At 36.5% G+C, this 17,929-nt stretch overlaps 1 protein-coding gene across 6 annotated transcripts in view; it reads left to right on the plus strand.

Annotated features, from left to right (window-relative positions):
- Window positions 1-17,929, plus strand: part of LOC126762568 (regulating synaptic membrane exocytosis protein 2) — a 421,139-nt gene that overhangs the window by 380,736 nt on the left and 22,474 nt on the right. Inside the window, exon 16 of one of the 6 annotated variants that reach the window (XR_007667481.1) lies at window positions 250-835. The exons of the other annotated variants lie outside the window; for them this stretch is intronic. The gene's annotated coding sequence lies outside the window, so the exon portion shown is untranslated. The remainder of the gene's footprint in view (window positions 1-249; window positions 836-17,929) is intronic. 6 annotated transcript variants of the gene reach the window in all.

Genomic DNA, 17,929 nt, shown 5'->3' on the forward strand with positions numbered 1-17,929 from the left:
CCTTAACAAATGAAATTCTGTGCTTTCATTTCTGTTTCTGCCACAAACTAATCACTAATAACTAACTACTCTTTCTCTCTTTCCCTTTTTCCCTACTACAACACTAACTCGATCACTCTCTCACTCTATTGCTCGCTTTCCAACACTGCCTACTCAACACACGCTCTGTCGCTCTATTCACTTACGTCTGCTCCCTTGCTTTGTCTCTCATTTGCAACTTGTACCGCTATTTTACCAACACTCCTTTAGCCTCAATATCGGTGTCGCATTACCAAAGCTTAGACACCACGCCTTACATTTGGACACGCACTAAGTGAATGCGAATAACTTAAATTCAACACACAAAACGTAAAATGCTCGTTATTCTAAATAAAACACAACAACAACTTTTGCTAACTAAATAAAAAGTGCTAAATAAATCAACTGTAAAAAGTAAAGACAAAAACCTAAATACAGCAAGGTCTAAACTAAATAAGCTACAAATATTCTTGCGTGTGTAAAAAATTTAGTTCTTGCAACAAAATATATTTACTTGCTGCACCAGAATTTTTATTTCGCTGCTGCAACTTCATCTGTGTTGTATAATCTATAATTCACTCACAACAACAGCACACACTAGTCACTATGGACAACAGCTTAAATTTTTATCAAATACTACAACACAAAAAACAAGTCACCAAAAATTTAATGTTCATAAATCGGAGAAAAATAAAATAACAAAAGCAATTGCCAAATCAGAAAACTAAATTCAATCAGTAACAGAAACAATTAGTTACACAATGCCTACGTTCCACATCCTGTAGAATGCAACACTGCAATTAACAGTTACGAAATGGTAAGAGTGCAATATTGACTTTTGTTCCGTTCCTTTGTTATGCCGTTGCTTTCAAAAACGTCTTTCCGAAATTACACATTTTTAAATTTAAACGTTTTGGGTTTAGCTGTTCGTAATCTTAAAGGGCACACCTAGTATGACAACGAAAATCAAGGAGACTTTTTGGAAATCAAAAACAAAATAATGAAATTTTTATAAACTCTTAAGAGTGTATTCACAAATTTAAATATATACAGTTAAAATGTTGAACAAACAACTTAAATACATTTCTAATTACTTGCGCACTCTGAACCTAAAAAAGTTCTCTACTAGAAGATATTGTCCGTACGATGATCTATGGACGAGAAGAATAACAAAAATTCTAAAAAACTTAATTAACCAAAAGTGATGGTAACCTTTTTTGGCCAGTCAAAATGCGATTTTTGATCATATCAAAAAACCATAGGAAGGTCATTGTATGGAGAACTATGCACAGAACACGCTGAAAATTGTTAATGGTCAGAACATTTGTCTCTTAGTAATCATTCTGGTAAATTTGAAAACATCTCAACCAGTCATGAGAAAAACGAGTAGCTGCAGTTCAGAAGGCTGTAACTCACAAACTATTCGAGCTATCGACTTAAAATGTTGGCAGGTGCTTTTATACCTTTGAAACCTAAGCTATTAAAATATAAACGAACTTTTTTAATACATGAAGAATTTTATTAAAACTCACACTAGATGTGCCCCATACAAGTTTTTCGTTTTTATACGAGTATGTATTGTAACTATGTGTAATTAGTATTATTATTTGAAGAACATAATTAATAACCAAAAACCAGAAAACTAAAGACATCGAAATAATTTTGCCGTGGCAATTGATATGATTTAAGTTATTCTTCCAAATAGAGATTCTAAGTGTAGCCAGGTCTTTCTCCACCTGGTCCTTCCAACGTAGTGGAGGTCTTCCTCTTTCTCTGCTTCACCCGGCGGGTACTGCGTCGAATAGTCTGAGAGCTGGTGTGTTTTCGTTCATTCCAACGACATGACCTAGCCAGCGAAGGCGTTGTCTCTTAGTTCGCTGAACTATGTCAATGTAGTCATATATCTCGGATAGCTTATCGTTCTATCGACTGCGGTATTCGCCGTGAACAATGCGAAAAGAACCTTAAATCTGCCGCAGAACCTTTCTTTCGAAAACTCGCAACGTCGACTCATCAGATGTTCTCGTCGCCCATGTCTCCACACAATATAGGATGATGAGTGCCTTGTATAATTTGGTCTTTGTTCGTCGAGAGAGGACGTCACTTCTCAATTGCCTACTCAGTCCGAAGTAGCACCTGTTTGCAAGAGTTATTCAGGATGACATTGTTGTTGATGTTAATACTAGTTTCAAGATAAACGAAATTATCTACGACTTCCAAGTAATGACTGTGGACAGTGACGTGGGAGCCTAGTCGCGAGTGCGACGACTGTTTGTTTGATGACAGGAGATATTTTGTCTTGTCCACCTGTTATGGCCAATGATATTGATATCATCGGCATATTCAGTGCTATTGTACCTTCCATATTCAGATCTGCAGCTCAAATTATTTTCTCCAAGAGCAGTTTGAAGAAGTCGATCGTAAGGGAGTCGCCTTGTCTGAAACCTTGTTTGCTATCGAACCTCAGAGTGGCTCTTCCCGATCCTGATTTCCAACGTGACTTTACACAGCCGTATTAGTTTTGCGGGAATACTAAATTCAGACATAGCGGTTAAGGGCAGCTGCTTTTCGTGTTGTCAAAAGAAGGTTTGAAATTGACGAATAGGTGGTGTGTGTCGATTCTCTTCTCACGGGTATTTTCCAAGACTTGGCGCATGGTGAAAATCTGTTCGATAGTAGTTTTACCAGGTCAAAAGCCGCACTGGTAAGGCCCAATCAGTTTGTTGACGATAGGTTTTAATCATTCACACAGTATGGAAACTCTCTCTTTTTATACCCTGAACAGGGTATGTATATAGTATTAAGTTTGTCACGATGTTTGTAACACCCAGAAAGAAGCGTCAGAGACGCTATAAAGTATATACATATATAAATGATCAGTGTGTTGAGCTGAGTCGATTTAACCATGTCCGTCGTCCGTCCGTCTGTATATATACGAACTAGTCCCTCAGTTTTTAAGATATCCTTTCGAAATTTCGCAAACGTCATTTTCTCTTCAAAAAACTGCTCATTTGTCGGAACGGCCGATATCAGACAACTATAACATATAGCTGCCATATAAACTGAACGATCGGAATCAAGTTCTTGTATGGAAAACTTTCACATTTGACAATGTATCTTCACCAAATTTGGTATAGATTATTTTCTAAGGCAACAATGTAATCTCCGAAAAAATTGTTCAGATCGGATTACTATAGCATATAGCTTCCATACAAACTGAACATATATGTAGTTACTAAAAGAAATGCACCTGTGAAGGGTATATTAGCTTCGGTGCAGCCGAAGTTAACGTTTTTTTCTTGTTTAGCCTGCATATGTGTCTCGCTTCCCTCTTCCACTTCCGGTATCTATCCCTACGGGTTTTGTGGTGGATTGTAACATTGCTAGGTAGACTGTCTGCTTTCTCTCCACTGCAACACGACAATCCTCTCCACTGCAACAGGAGGGCCAGTCGAGCCGAAAATCGTTCTTTTGTGATTGCATTAGTTAATTTCAATGTTTTACATCATGTATAAGTAATATTTAAGCTAAAAATATTTCAAAATTTAATACAATTTTAATAGTTTAAAATTTCAAAACAGTTAGCAACCCCCTGAAAAAATTCTCAAAATAATTTGTTTGATATGCATACTTCATTTATTAAAAAAATAACTAACTTTTTCCCTAGCTTGTGACCCGAAATTGCATTCAAAGTATTTCTTATGAATATTTTTTCGACTATACATAAGAACTTGTATGCCTCCTTAATTTGAGAATTCCTTTTTATATTTGGGGATTCGAGAACAAAAACAAATTTTAATCATCCAAATCGTTTTATTGCTTTTCAAAATATTCTCCATTAACATCTATAAACTTTTGCTTGCGTTTGAACCAATTGTCGAAACACTTTTGCTCCTCTGAACGAGGTATGTACATATCTCCATCGTGGAGGCGATGTGTGAGAGCTCGCATTGCTCATACACATAAGTCCATGATTCATCACCTGCCACAATGTCAATGTGTTTCGAAGTATCGCTATCGTATTTGGTTGACATTTCTCTTGACCAAACGACGTGAGCCTTTTTTTGAGCGATCAACACATTGTGTAGAACCCAATGTGAACAAATTTTCTTTTACAGTCAAATGTTCATGCAATATTGAATATATGTAAACTAATTCCAGTAATGCCCAGAGGTGTCTCATTCTCACGAAATTACAAAATTTGTCAAGGAGTTTCGCAGCGTATTCAATTCAAACAAACAAACAATCAAATCTTCTAAGCGTTTTAAAATACATAGAACATTTTCCTGAGCTTAGGATCCAAAATTGTATTCAAAATGTGCCTTATCAATTATATTGTATTGTTATATAATACACAAGCTATTAGCATTTGACGAACAATACACGACTCTTTAATATGGCAAACAATATTATTAGTGCTTCCTAGTTAAGAAATGTTTTTTAGTCTTATAGTTTTCAAAAACAGATAATATTTATAGTAAGATAATATTTATAAAATAGAATACAATAATATTTAATGTTATAACCAAAAATGTATGAACAAAATAAAGTTAAGGATTTGCCATTAAGTTTAAAGAATGATTTCGGACAAGTGACCGTCGCGGCTGGCGATAATAAATTCCAATTGTAAGGCCCAGATTTCGACCACTTTTGCAGCAACGGGGACCGTGTGTCAGCAATAATCCGCTGAATATTCTCTATCAAGGCGTCAATCAGCTGAAGAAATATAGACCAAAGATTCCCTCCGCCCACAAAGCATACCAAACAGTCACTTTTTGAGGATGTAATGGTCTCTCAACAATTGCTTGTGAATTATCATCACACCAAATATGACAATAACTTGCCTTTGCTGGGTATTTTACGCATAATGTACAAGCCCATGAAGCTCTCCAATGTTTTCAGCAGAAACGAGTATAGGTTAATGGATCTGAAATCTCCAGCAACGAAAAGAGATCTCCCATCTTTCCAGTTTTCGTTATAAGCGGCACTTTAATGAGTCTCCAAGTCTTGGGTACCAGAGGGTCCAGGAACGCTCTACAGCCCTCTCGAAGCTTCCCTAGTGTCACTTATATGAGTCCTCTACACTTTCGCAGAAGTGTCCTCGGTGACTTACAGTTCTGTTTTATATTCACTTATACGGGATTTGTTGAAAAGTCTTCTGCTCGATGATATGATATAAGTCTACTTCGATGTCCTTCAGCGTGGTTGCTCTTTTCCTTTCAGCGTTTTTAAAAAGCCGCAGCTTGAATCTCTTTAGAGCGCGCTTGAAAATGCTGATCGAATATTTGTGCAGCATAGGTTCCAATTATTCCCAATGTTCCTATAGCTTGCATTTGCTAGACGCAATCCGCCCAAGCTCAAACTATTATATTCATGATCATGTAAAACTCTTCATTATGAGTTCAAGAGAATAATTTCTCAAGATACTAGGGTAATATCAAGAATATACGCCCTGCTAGCAGCCTTAAAAGTGAGAAAGATCCCCCTATTGCAAATAAATAGGTTACAGTGTAAAAATTTGATTTTAAGATCTTTCTAATGAGTATTTTCTAAAGCATAAATTTAACGTTTGTTAAATATTCCAACACAAGCCATAACTTATTTAAACTCTTAGTTTGAATCACTGCTAGAATTTGTAGCTACTCTCAGCTTCCTGCCACATACATATAACATTATGTTTGTATACTCAAGTTTCAACTAAGTCAAATTTAAAATTACACCACCAAACCACTTCAAAGTGTAGAAAGCGAAAGCGAAAGCATCCTTTTTTAAGGATAGTTAAGGGCAACAATAACTACATAAACTACAATATAGTTTGTTATAAAGTCTCTACACTATTGGCTTTGGTGATCAGTGTAAGCTGAAACCAGGAGCAAAGAATAGACTCAATAATTCAATATTTGTATGTTGTATATATGTATACATATATGTATATATGTGTATTAAGAACTCCGCTATTTTCCTTATCGATTGTATTCTGAAAACTCCCCCTAAAGTTTCAGTTTTTGCCCTACAAATAAGGTTCCAAAGCAACAAGTTCTTTATTTTCAATATAAACTATGCCTAAATTATATTTATTTTCTTTTTTTATGTAATCTGAGATTTTTTGATTTTTTCATAAAGCAAATTAGTATAGAAACTTGGAGAAGTGATATTCTGCTGCAAAATACTCCGCTCTACAAAAAGTGCTTAATGATTTTTTTATAAAAACATCATTGTAAAAGTTAAACGCAGTTAAAATTATACATCAAAAGACCTGTGCATTCGTACAAGTGATTTATACATTATGTGTTGCTCATACCTCATGGTGTACCACATGAACACAGTAATTATCATACATTTGATGCTTAATTTAAACTTAAGACACAGTTTAAGTTGTCTTTGTTCTCATTTGTTTGCATTGAATCGTATTTCAAGGCAACAACAGCAATTTGGGGAAATAGCGTTCACCCTAATATATATATACATACACATATATAGCTAACAATAGCAGATAATAATAAAGCCTCAATGGCTTGCAAGAAGATAAAAGCCTGATGAACCTTGAAATTAACTTTTGGGAAATTTCCGCACTTACTTCATGACTTACAAACACATGCATGCAAAGCACAACGCAAATACTTTAATGAAGATATGCTATAATGAACGCATGAAAATAGCTGAAGGGCTGAATATGTGTGGATCATACAATATTTCCGCTTACATAAACTAAATAAATATAATATTTAGGATAAGACATGCAAATATTGCAACAAGCAACTTTAAGATTTTAGGCTGATTGATTGTTAGTACGGAAATGAAAAAGAATAATAAACAAGGATAATATGCTGCCACAAAACTATTGCTAAAGTGACCGGAATGAAGTTGATTAAATATTTTATGCTTGAACATCAGCCTAAAGCCTGATGAAGAGTTTTAATAAGCAAGTGAAATAAATTTACTCTGCCAGAACGATGTTTTGAATTTCATGAAGAAAATTCATAGTACATTGTTTAAAGAAGGGCTTATTTATGGGTATGAGAGAGAACCACTAGAGCCCATATCTTTTGTAGGCCGAGCTAACCTTCAGATGAAAAGTATACACATATGTTTATCTCACAGCATACTGAATATTAGATGTTGCTATTTTTTGTCCGTACCCCAAATTTAATGTACCCAATAGACGACCAATAAAAACCTTTACTGACTCGAACATCAAAAATATTCACAGAATGCAAAATAGGTTGCTCGAGATATCAAAGAAAAACGTGTTCGATACATCCTCTCTGACGGGCAAGCTCTCTATAAAGCAGGTGCAACACAAGCTCACAATAAACCGATTCAGCGCGTCACAAATGAAAAAAAGCGAACTCAGTTCAATTGCTTAAATAGAGCTATGAATGGCTTCCACATTGACTATATTCTTTAAAGCAACTTTTTACTGTTGGTAGACCTCTAGAGAAAGACAGCAGGACAGAAATCGCCAGGACCGCGCCTTCTTTTGAAAATCATACGAAACTTTTATCGAAACGTTGAACGATCGCTATAATCAGTGTATCAAGCTGTAACTTGAGTAAAAATTGAGATATCATGATGAAATTTGGTACACGTATTCCTTGGCTCCATAAGAAGGTTAAGTTTGAAGATGGGCAAAATCGGCCTTTTGTACTGCAAAATACGCCCACAAAATGGCGAAAACCGAAAACCTATAAAGTGTCATAACTAAGCCATAAATAAAGATATTAAAATGAAATTGGGCACAAAGCATCGCATTAGTTAATGGCATATTTGGACAAAATTTTTTTGAAAAGTATAAAAAAGGCGTCGCCCCCTACTAAGTTTTTCGTTACATATCTCGGAAACTACTATAGCTATGTCAACCAAACTCTATAGAGTTGCCTTCAACTGCCTTCAGACATTTCCACATATTTTTCAAAAATGGAAGAAATCGGATAATAACCACGCCCACCTCCCATACAAAGGTTATGTTGAAAATCACTAAAAGAGCGTTAACCGACTAACAAAAAACGTCAGAAACACTAAATTTTACGGAAGAAGTGGCAGAAGGAAGCTGCACCCAGGCTTTTTTTAAAAATTGAAAATGGGCGTGGCGCCGCCCACTTATGGACCAAAAACCATATCTCAGGAACTACTCAATCGATTTCAATGAAATTCGGTATATAATATTTTCTTAACACCCTGATGACATATACCAAATATGGGTGAAATCGGTTCACAACCGCGCCTTCTTCCAATATAACGCTATTTTGAATTCCATCTGATGCCTTCTCTGTATAATATTTACATTAGGAAATGAAAATACAATTCAATACTCAAAGTACACAAATTGATCTAATCTAATTAATTTTACAGCAAAATAAAAAAATATGTAAATTATTATCACTTTATCATGCGAGAGTATAAAATGATCGGTGACACCCGAACTTAGTCCTTCCTTACTTGTTCAAAATAGCCTTGAGAGCCGAGGTGTACGCTGCTTGGACCATCTAGTTTTTTTTTGTTTATTTATTAGTCCGTACCCCAAATATAATGTACCCAATGGACGTCTTATAGAAACCTTTCCTGACTCGAACATAAAAAATATTCTCTTAATGCAAAATAGGTTGCTCGAGATATCAAAGAATAACGTGTTCGATACATCCTCTCTGAAAGGCAAGCTCTCTACAAAGCAGGTGCACCACAAACTCACAATAAACCGACTCAGCGCGTCACAAATAAATAAAAACGAACTCAGTTCAATTGCTTAAATAGAGCTATGAACGGCCTCTACATTCACTATATTCGTCAAAGCGAATTTTTACTGTTCATCGGCCTCTAGAAAATGACAGCTGGAAGGAAATCGTCGCGACTGCGACCTATTATGAAAAAAGATCTGTATATGAATGTATTAATGAAACCGAATTTTGACAACAATATTTTTATCAAATCAATCAACCATAGATAGTTTCACAATATTTAAAAGACGTTTCAGAGTTTTCGCTCAATACACTCTAAAACAGCCAATTTCTGATTTTGTTGTTTACAGAGTACATACAATGCAATCTGAAGTCATGTTGTATCAAAATTACCGACAAATACCATAAAATGGTATTGGTAATTGAATGCTCTTAAAATTGAGGCCAATAACTTCGAATTTGGAAGAAAATTTTAATAATTTCGACTCGTTGTTGGATCGTGCATCTTTCCATGATGAAATGGCAAACTTTGCTGAAGAGAAATGTCAAAAGAGCGGAAAAAGTATGGCGTCATCTGCTGTCCATATCGGTCTATTTTGGGGTGCACTATTAAAAACCCTATATACATATATAACCCTGATACCTACAACCGCTTGGTAAACAAAACTATACTATACTACACATATACCACAGATTTGGATCTTTCCCATAGCTTTCAAACGGTCTGAAATTGTTTTTTGTGCAAAATTTAACTTGGCTGTCATTTGCTTTTGACTGAAAGTATCATCTTCTTCCAATGTTGCGTCTTCAAACTTTTATTTTGGTCTTCCACGTTCCTCATTTCTCACATCAAAATCATTATTTCTGAAGCGTTGAAAACATGTTTAACATATAGCTTCTGATAGAGTGTGATCACCATAGGCCACTGGAATCAAAAAATTAATGCTTTCCGCAAATCAACAGTTTTAGGTACAAAATATGTCATTCTTTTTAAATAATGCAGAAATATTATAAAACACTTGAAGCTCGTTCACAACAAATGTTCCATAGCAACACATACCAGTACACCGGCATCTACTTTATAAGGTCTCAAACGTTTGAGTTTTACAAAAACTTCGTAGCAAACTTAATTACCCTGTTCAAAGCATAAAATATGTCTTTTAAGTACATTATTAATTAAAATAAAAACGGTTACCCAATAGACCACTTAATTTATTCAAAAACCACTCATGAATCACCACTTGTTTAGCTTGCACTAATCTTAATCCGCTTATGTTTGGCCGCAAATCAATCGTAAAATTTACGCCCTTCACTGGTTCAACCACAACAATAAGTACACTTTGTTGTTTGTATAAATAGCGCACGCCCTCGCAACAGGCTCATCACTAATGCATTTCCAATCAAATATAGGCAATTTCACGTATTTAGATTTATTGTATTAGGCAGCACCGCCTTTTATGAAACTGAAACCGCATGTGTGTTGCTGATTTACTTCCACATGCCAAGAAGAGCTTAGGAACTTTTGCAATAAACGCTTTTCTTTGTTGATTTTCGCTGGCAAAGCGCTGAGTCAGTTCATTTTGGGCTGCGAAATTTTCTTGACTCATTGCCGGACTTATCAGGGCACTGACTTTTTAGACTCATCTCGGCGTTATTTTATTATCTTCAACTGACTTTTCTGCTCAATTGATTGATTGATTGACTGATTGGTACATTTGCTCGCTGGCTGGTTGCTAAACTTGTAAGGCTGACTTGCAGTGCACTTAAGAAAACAAGCGCGGAACTCCCAGTTGGCTGAGTGTGCCTGCATGTGTGTGTACTATATATCATTGCTTTGTTCTTTGGATGTGTGTGTATATCCTTACTTCATTTTATGGATGTGTGTGTATATCCTTACTTTAGCTATGTATGCGTGTAAGTACATATCACTGTTAAGACTCGCATCACACTCGCGCTTTCAACGGAAATTCGCGATTTCTTCTATGATTATCTTTCTTGGAATTGAATACAACCTTCGTTTTTCTGCCTTCTTAATTATTACTTTAAGAATTTTATTATTATTTTCGTGTATTCTTGATTTCTTTTCGTTTCGCTGTCCAACAGAATTTGCTGTCAAAACATCGTGTCGAAGTTTTAATGAAGCGCAGCAGCACGGAAAATCGCTTCCAAGTTATAATTTTCTTTTTGAACTGAATGCTTTTGCACTTACGAATCGTTAAAAATTCATATTTGGCTGCGAAAGCGGAAACTTTTGTAAGAACAGCAGAGATTAGTAAAAGGAAAATTCTCTTTGCTCACTTTATTCTTGTATTTAGAAATAGAATCAAATGTGATTTCTTTCATTTTGTTTTTTTTTTTAATCAAAATTTGTTAAACAAGTAATATATTTACCGTACTAGGCGTATGAGTAACATTTTTACAAATCTTTAATGGCAATGTACCCATAAATTCATCATAAATACTTATCGCTATGGTCTGTTAACACAAGTTCTACTTCCTTCAGTATTTTCAGAATATGAAAGGTACTACTTTATCCCAGTTTCTAAAATTAACGATTAATGAGTCAATTCAATAATAAAGCCTAGCAACCATAGTCACTTCTCCGATTTCACCAGAATACTCCAACATTTCAGTATTTCAAATCTATGATCGCCAATCGAATTTTGTTTTCGGTAGTGAAGTCACAAAGCGAAATCGAAGAGCGCTTGTACGCGATTGTCAAAAATTTGGTTTAATCCGATTTAATACGTTTTTTCAAGATCCATTCCAAGGTGCTTCGAAAATAGCTAACAGGAAGGATATCGTCGCACCGGAAACAATTTAGCCGTACACAACTATTTGTTTGTCTGTCATCTTTCAAGAAATCAGGAACACCAGCCGCCGAAGATGGATCACTCTTCACCAAGACAGTGCGAGCACTCACACATCGACTGAAGCCACTGCATTTTTGAGTTTACAGAACATCGATTTAATGACTCTTCCTCCATATACTAGTTCTGACTTGGTACTGCATGACTTCTTTTTTCTGACTCCTCAAAAGGCGCCTGATGCGTGCGGAACGCATGTCTTGGAGGGATCCCAATCAGAGCGACAAAGTTGCCTCGAAAATTGGTTAAAACGCATGCAAAACTGTATAGATTTTAATGGAGAATATTTCGAAGAACAATAAAGCAATTTCCGATGACTAAAATTTGTTTTTGTTCCCAAATTCTGAATTATAAAAGGTAACTACTTAGGCATATGAAACTAGGCTGAAAAGATCAGCCATTACAATACGTCTGTTCACACCTCCGGCGTTGTCAGCTGTTGCCCTCTTTACCGTATTTTCCAATTTTGGCCACTTGCGACTTTTTAGTTTTGTTAAAACTTTATAGAATTTTGAGCATCGTTTAGTGAAATATATTTTTGATAGTTAAGTACTTAAGATATCAACTCATGTATATTCCCTGAAGAGTATTTCTAGAGAAACATTTTTAATATTCTTACAACCAGTTGCTACAGAGTATTATAGTTTTGTCCACCTAACGGTTGTTCGAATCACCTAAAACTTATCGATATAGATATAGAGTTATATATATATATATACATATATGTATACGATCAGGGTGACGAGAAAAGTTGAAACTTGATTTACAGGTTCCTTAGTACAAAAAAAAATCAAGTTCGTAGATGGGCATAATATCTCCTAAATCTAAAACAATCAAATTCGTCGAATGCGAATAATACAAGAGCTGCTATCGATAGTGTGAAAATTAATGAAATCGGATGAAAACCCCGCTCACCCCTCATATAACGGTACTGTTCAAAATTACTAAAAATGCGATAAATCAATAACTAAATATGCCAGAAGAGCTAAAATTTCCCACCGCGATGACAAGACTTCATAGGGACCGGGGTAAAATTTGACGATGTGCATCCTCCCAATTTTGGGTAAAAGCCCCTATCTTGGGACCCGACTGACCGATTTCTCCAAAATTTAGTACGTGGTATTCTTTTCATATTTCTATGTCACGCTGTGAAAATGAGCAAAATCGGACAATAACCACGCCTACTGCCCATATAGCACAACTTTAAATCCCACGTGATTATTTTACTTTCTATGCCATCTTATCAGCAATAATTTTTCAAATCCAAAGAAAACCGTTCAAGCCCTTAGCTACCGAATATTTGGATTCCAGTAACTACAGTTGAATTTTGATGGAAAATATTGGGCAATGTGTGAGATATATAATTGATATTCAGGGATAATACCTCCCTGACAATGGTATATCTGTGTGTTTAAAATTGAATCAAGTCAATACTTCCCTGAACCCCCATATACCTAATATAAATATTTTTGAACTCTGAGGTGACTTTATGCTGAATATTTCGGCCAAAATTTGCAAACATCCGGCTGACTTTACTCTAGATGATTATTTTTTTAGTATGTGACATGTTAATAGTACTCGTATGTGGTATTGGGAAAAATAGATAAAATCTGGGCGATACTACCCCAACTGCCATACTATATACTACATATATGTAGTATAATGGTTTCCGGTTTTCTAACAAACCTTATTTGTCTGTCAGTATTGGAGTTATATATAGTATACACCCTGTCAAGAAAGTATCGGGAATCATTCATTTAAATCTCCCGCTTATATGGAAGGCGGGTAATTTTTTTTCTAGGCTGGTACAACAGTCCTTAATTATGATGCCAAAAATTAGCGCGATCTGTCAACCAGTGTGTTTACAGCAGCTGTTTATGTCAGTCGACCTCAGTAGTGTTTGTCGAATTTTACAATCACCGAAAATATCGATCAACGTATTTGTGTTAAATTTTGTGTTGGGAACGAATTTTCGTGTGCCGATACAGTGAATATGTTGCAGAAGGCTTTTGGTGAATCTGCTCTACAAAAACGCGCACTTATGAGTGGTACAGAGCATTCAAGGAGCGTTGGGGGGACCGTCGAAAACATGCCTCGTTCTGACGGTCTTCAACGAGTGTAAAGGAAATTGTTGCCGAAAATAACCATATGAGCTTGAGAGAGATTGCCCATAAATTGGAGATGCCACACGAGAGCGTACGTATGACTATGAATGAAAAATTGGGCATGCAACGCGTTGCTGCAATACTTGTTCCGATAGAGCTGAATTTCCAACAAAAAAGGTATCGAGAGCAGGTAGCTGCAGACATGCTGGATCGAGCCAATTCAGATCCCACCTTCAGGGAATGCATAGTTACTGGTAACAAGATTACGAATATGACACACTTACGAACCAGCAATCATCCGAATGGCGACCCAAAGTCGCGCCAAAGCCGATTGAAAGTGAAGGTAATGCTCATTGTTTTCTTTGATATTTGAGGTGCCGTCCACTATTAATACGTTCCAACAGGTCAAACCGTCAACATAGATAATAATCTTGGTATTATGAGGTGCTTCCAGACGCTGTCCGTCGTAAACGTCCGAGTTTGTGGGCCAAGAATTCGTGGATTCTTCATCATGATAACGCACCATCACACAAAGCCATCATTGTGAATGAATTTTTGGCTAAACACCTAACAAATATCATTGAACAAACACCGTATTCACTTGATATGGCCCCCTGTGACTTTTTCTTATTCTCCACACTGAAATATTCACTTCGGGGAACACGCTCCGACTCAATTGAAGGCATCAAAACAAATTCGACGCGAGACCTGAAGGCCATCCCGGAAAGTGCCTAAAAAATGTTTTGACGATTGGAAAAAGCGTTGGCGTATGTGGATCGCTTCAAATGTATGTTACTTTGAAGGCGATAAAATAAATTTGGATAATGATTGAAAAATTTTCGTTTTATTTATAAATTCCCGATACTTTCTTGACAGGGTGTATGTATATATAAAATTGCTTAAGGTTCGATCCTCAGGTTGACGTCTTACACCATAAAGCATTTCCCAGGCTTTGATTATTGTAAGTTGCAAGAGTACAATATTTTCGGTTGAACCCGAACTTAACACTTCCTTAGTCCCCCTTCGCCCCCCTCTAGCTACGCCACCGAGAAAACCGTATACAGCGAGTCGCTGTTCTCTGCTCTCGCGTAACAAAATCGATAAGAAACACCCTATCGGCCGCCTTAAAAAGGTCACTCAACCTACCGCTAATCAATATTGCCGTGGAAATCTCAGCTGCAAAATCAGCTGCAAGATGTGCGACGCTAGTTGAATTCTACACAAGGACCTTCGGACACAACTTAATAAGCAGGGGGTTGGTGAATACAATATACCGCTTTATTTGAGATAATAATTTCACGTCGCATTACGTCAGAGAATATCCTTGGATGCAGGCAGATAGCAGATGTACTTGCTGCCGGAGAGTACCTGTTTTTAATGTAACGGTTTTCTAGGACAAGGAGTTAGGATCGTAAAGATGAGAAAAGTTATCACCGAGGTCATCCAATGATAAGCCCAGAAAACGTGTTGTTTCGACAGAGTCGAACCATAAGGTGAGAAATGTCAGATGTGTAGAGTTGGCGGGGCATGCAATAGGTAGTTAGTGGCATGCGGGAACTGGTTCACTAGTCATATATGGTAAATGATATGACAGGGTCGATTCTGGATAAGTAATAGTTTAACCTGCTATAGTAACCAGAACGGAGCAGCTTAAAAGAGTGACTCTCGATTCTCGCGGCAATGAAGCGGAATTAAGGTTGGGGTGATTGATCACAATGGGAGTGATGCTGCCTTTTTTAGCTCGGGGGAGTGGCGCCGTAGTGCACGAACGTGGTGCAGATTGCACAGCTGTAGATACTAAGGTCTCAATAGTGCGTAGGCAGAAAGAGGCCACGTAACTCGTGGTCTACTCCCTGTGTGTCTTAAAGCCTGAGCAGGTCTTAAGAGAGTTCCATCCATTGCATGTATTACATCTAACTGAGGTGGAGTTTGGATGAAGCCTTTTGATGCAGACGCAGCAAAAAAACTTCGCCGGGCCCGGGTTGGACTCAATGCCAGCACGAGTCAGGAGGATACGGAACAACCCTGTTGAAAGGCGTTGCTCCCTGATGACAATCTTAATCTAAAACCTACCGATACAAACGAGACTCCGAAAGTGCAGTCCTCATTTTCATTATTATTACTTGGTTTCTGGAATCATTGAAGCAAAGTGATTTGCTTTATCTTGTTGAAAATGAAGCAAAGCATGCTGTTTGAGATATGAAAGGTTTATTTCAAATAAAATCAAGAAAAATATATATTAAAATTTTATGTAATTCGGCATTATATCAGGTCTATAGTCTCATGTTTGCTTTTTAAAGCTGAGTTGGCAGCTTTCACTATACAAAAGCCTGTACTTCTCAAAACGTGCATGGCATTTTTTAAAAAATCAAAGGTTATTGCGGTTGTTTGCTTTTACTTGAGTGCGTGAAAAAAAAGATGACTTTCATTAAAACTAATAAAAACGATTAAAACAATGTCAACTTAAAAGCTCCAAAGACAATACAAAATGATAAAAAAATTTTAATGAAACTTCGGTAGACCTAGTTTAAAGCATCACCACAGACTACTGTGAAGTAAACGATTGTTCATGTGCATGAAAGAATTTTACTATATCCTTCATGAGCTAAGTATAACTTGACCTTACTAGCCACTAAATTTGCCAAGATTAAACTTTCCACAAACATAGCAATACCACTTTATTTAATTTAATAAAATATTATTGTAAAACAATAAAACCAAAATCGTATTAAATTACGATCTATTTGGTCAGGCATGGCGTATAAGTAATAATTCACCTGTTATGAAATGAATTTCTTATTTTATGCCTTGCTTGTCAACAAAACCAGCAATAAATTTGTAAATTTCAATTGCAGTGCCCACAAACATGAACGTATATATGTAATCATTAACTTTCATATACATTTGCTATATAATATATATATTTACATATATATTAATACAGTGTTGATATTACTTCCTGTTTACTGTCAATTCAAATTGATTGCTTCTTAAGTTGTTTGTGGTTATTAACAACTGAACATTTGATAATAACAATAGCCGCAAGACTTCTCGGTTGCCACAGCTGCTGATGTTGTCTCTGCGTCTCTCGACTGCCAAGTGCTGCATTGATACTCGTAATTGCATTGCGGTCATTCTGCATTCAATTCGCATTATTTCGGAGAAATATCCTAAAAGAGGTTTATGGTAAATTATTAATGTATAGTATGTCAACATGCGAGGAATTACATAAAATAACTACACACGCACAATTGTTAGGTATGTGATTTGTATAAGCCTTTTCTGCAATTATATGGCTTGTGGGCGCAAATTGTATGAAATTGAAAATATAGTTAATACAAATATTTAAATGCAAAATTTATTATGAGTTAATATATACTATGATTTACTTAACTCCGTCCCAGTAAGTTGAGGCCTATGCCTAGGCCAACAACCGTCTTGCAGTCTTTTCGATACCATGTGAGTAGAAACCTTGTATGTTTTCCTTCCACTGCAAGGCACTAAGCGATTCCCTCTCTAAGAAATTTCATTTCTCCAATGATACTACAATATTCCGGCAGCTTGAAAGTTTGCCTGAATCTAACTCCGTGCATTAGATCTCGATGCTCACTCTTTCAGTAATTTTTGATCTGTCTGTGTACATACGCTTGTGGTTCGCGTGCCCCTGCGTCATCCATCCTCTTTTAGTGTGACTTAAAACCTTCACTCCCAGATAAGGCTAGAGATTATGTAGTATATTGTAGCCACCGACCCCCTGCTTATCGAGCTATGTTCGAAGGTTCTTTTGGAAGATCAATATTGCACTTGATTTTGCCGTCGAGATTTCTTCTGCAAAGTCAATTTGTGGCACGTTGAGCAACTTTCAAGTAACCTTTCAAGTGCAGCCATTGAGGTGGTTCTTGGTGCTTCTGTTATGTGAGAGCAGAGAGCAGCGAGCCGTTGTATTCGTTGCAACTATTTTCTGTATGGTATTTTACTGGCCGCGATCTAACACACTAAAGTACCTAAAGTAAGATTGGCTTGACTATCGATATGTAACACCATGGCATAAAGGACAGCTCCCAGAATGTTCTCAGCATCCTTTTACTTGCGCAAAGTGTATCTTTAGCTTTTCTCGCCCTCTCCTACACAGAGTTTCCACGTCAGTTCAAAATTACTCACAGTTGCTTGGTAGAATTCTTATTAGTTAACTGTACCCTGTTGAACCTCGGGAGTTTCCATGTTGCAATCTTGTACCTCCTTGTAATGAGTACCAAATCCGTCT

This window comes from Bactrocera neohumeralis, chromosome 6 (assembly GCF_024586455.1).
Source record: "Bactrocera neohumeralis isolate Rockhampton chromosome 6, APGP_CSIRO_Bneo_wtdbg2-racon-allhic-juicebox.fasta_v2, whole genome shotgun sequence".
NCBI classification, from domain to species: Eukaryota; Metazoa; Arthropoda; class Insecta; order Diptera; family Tephritidae; genus Bactrocera; species Bactrocera neohumeralis.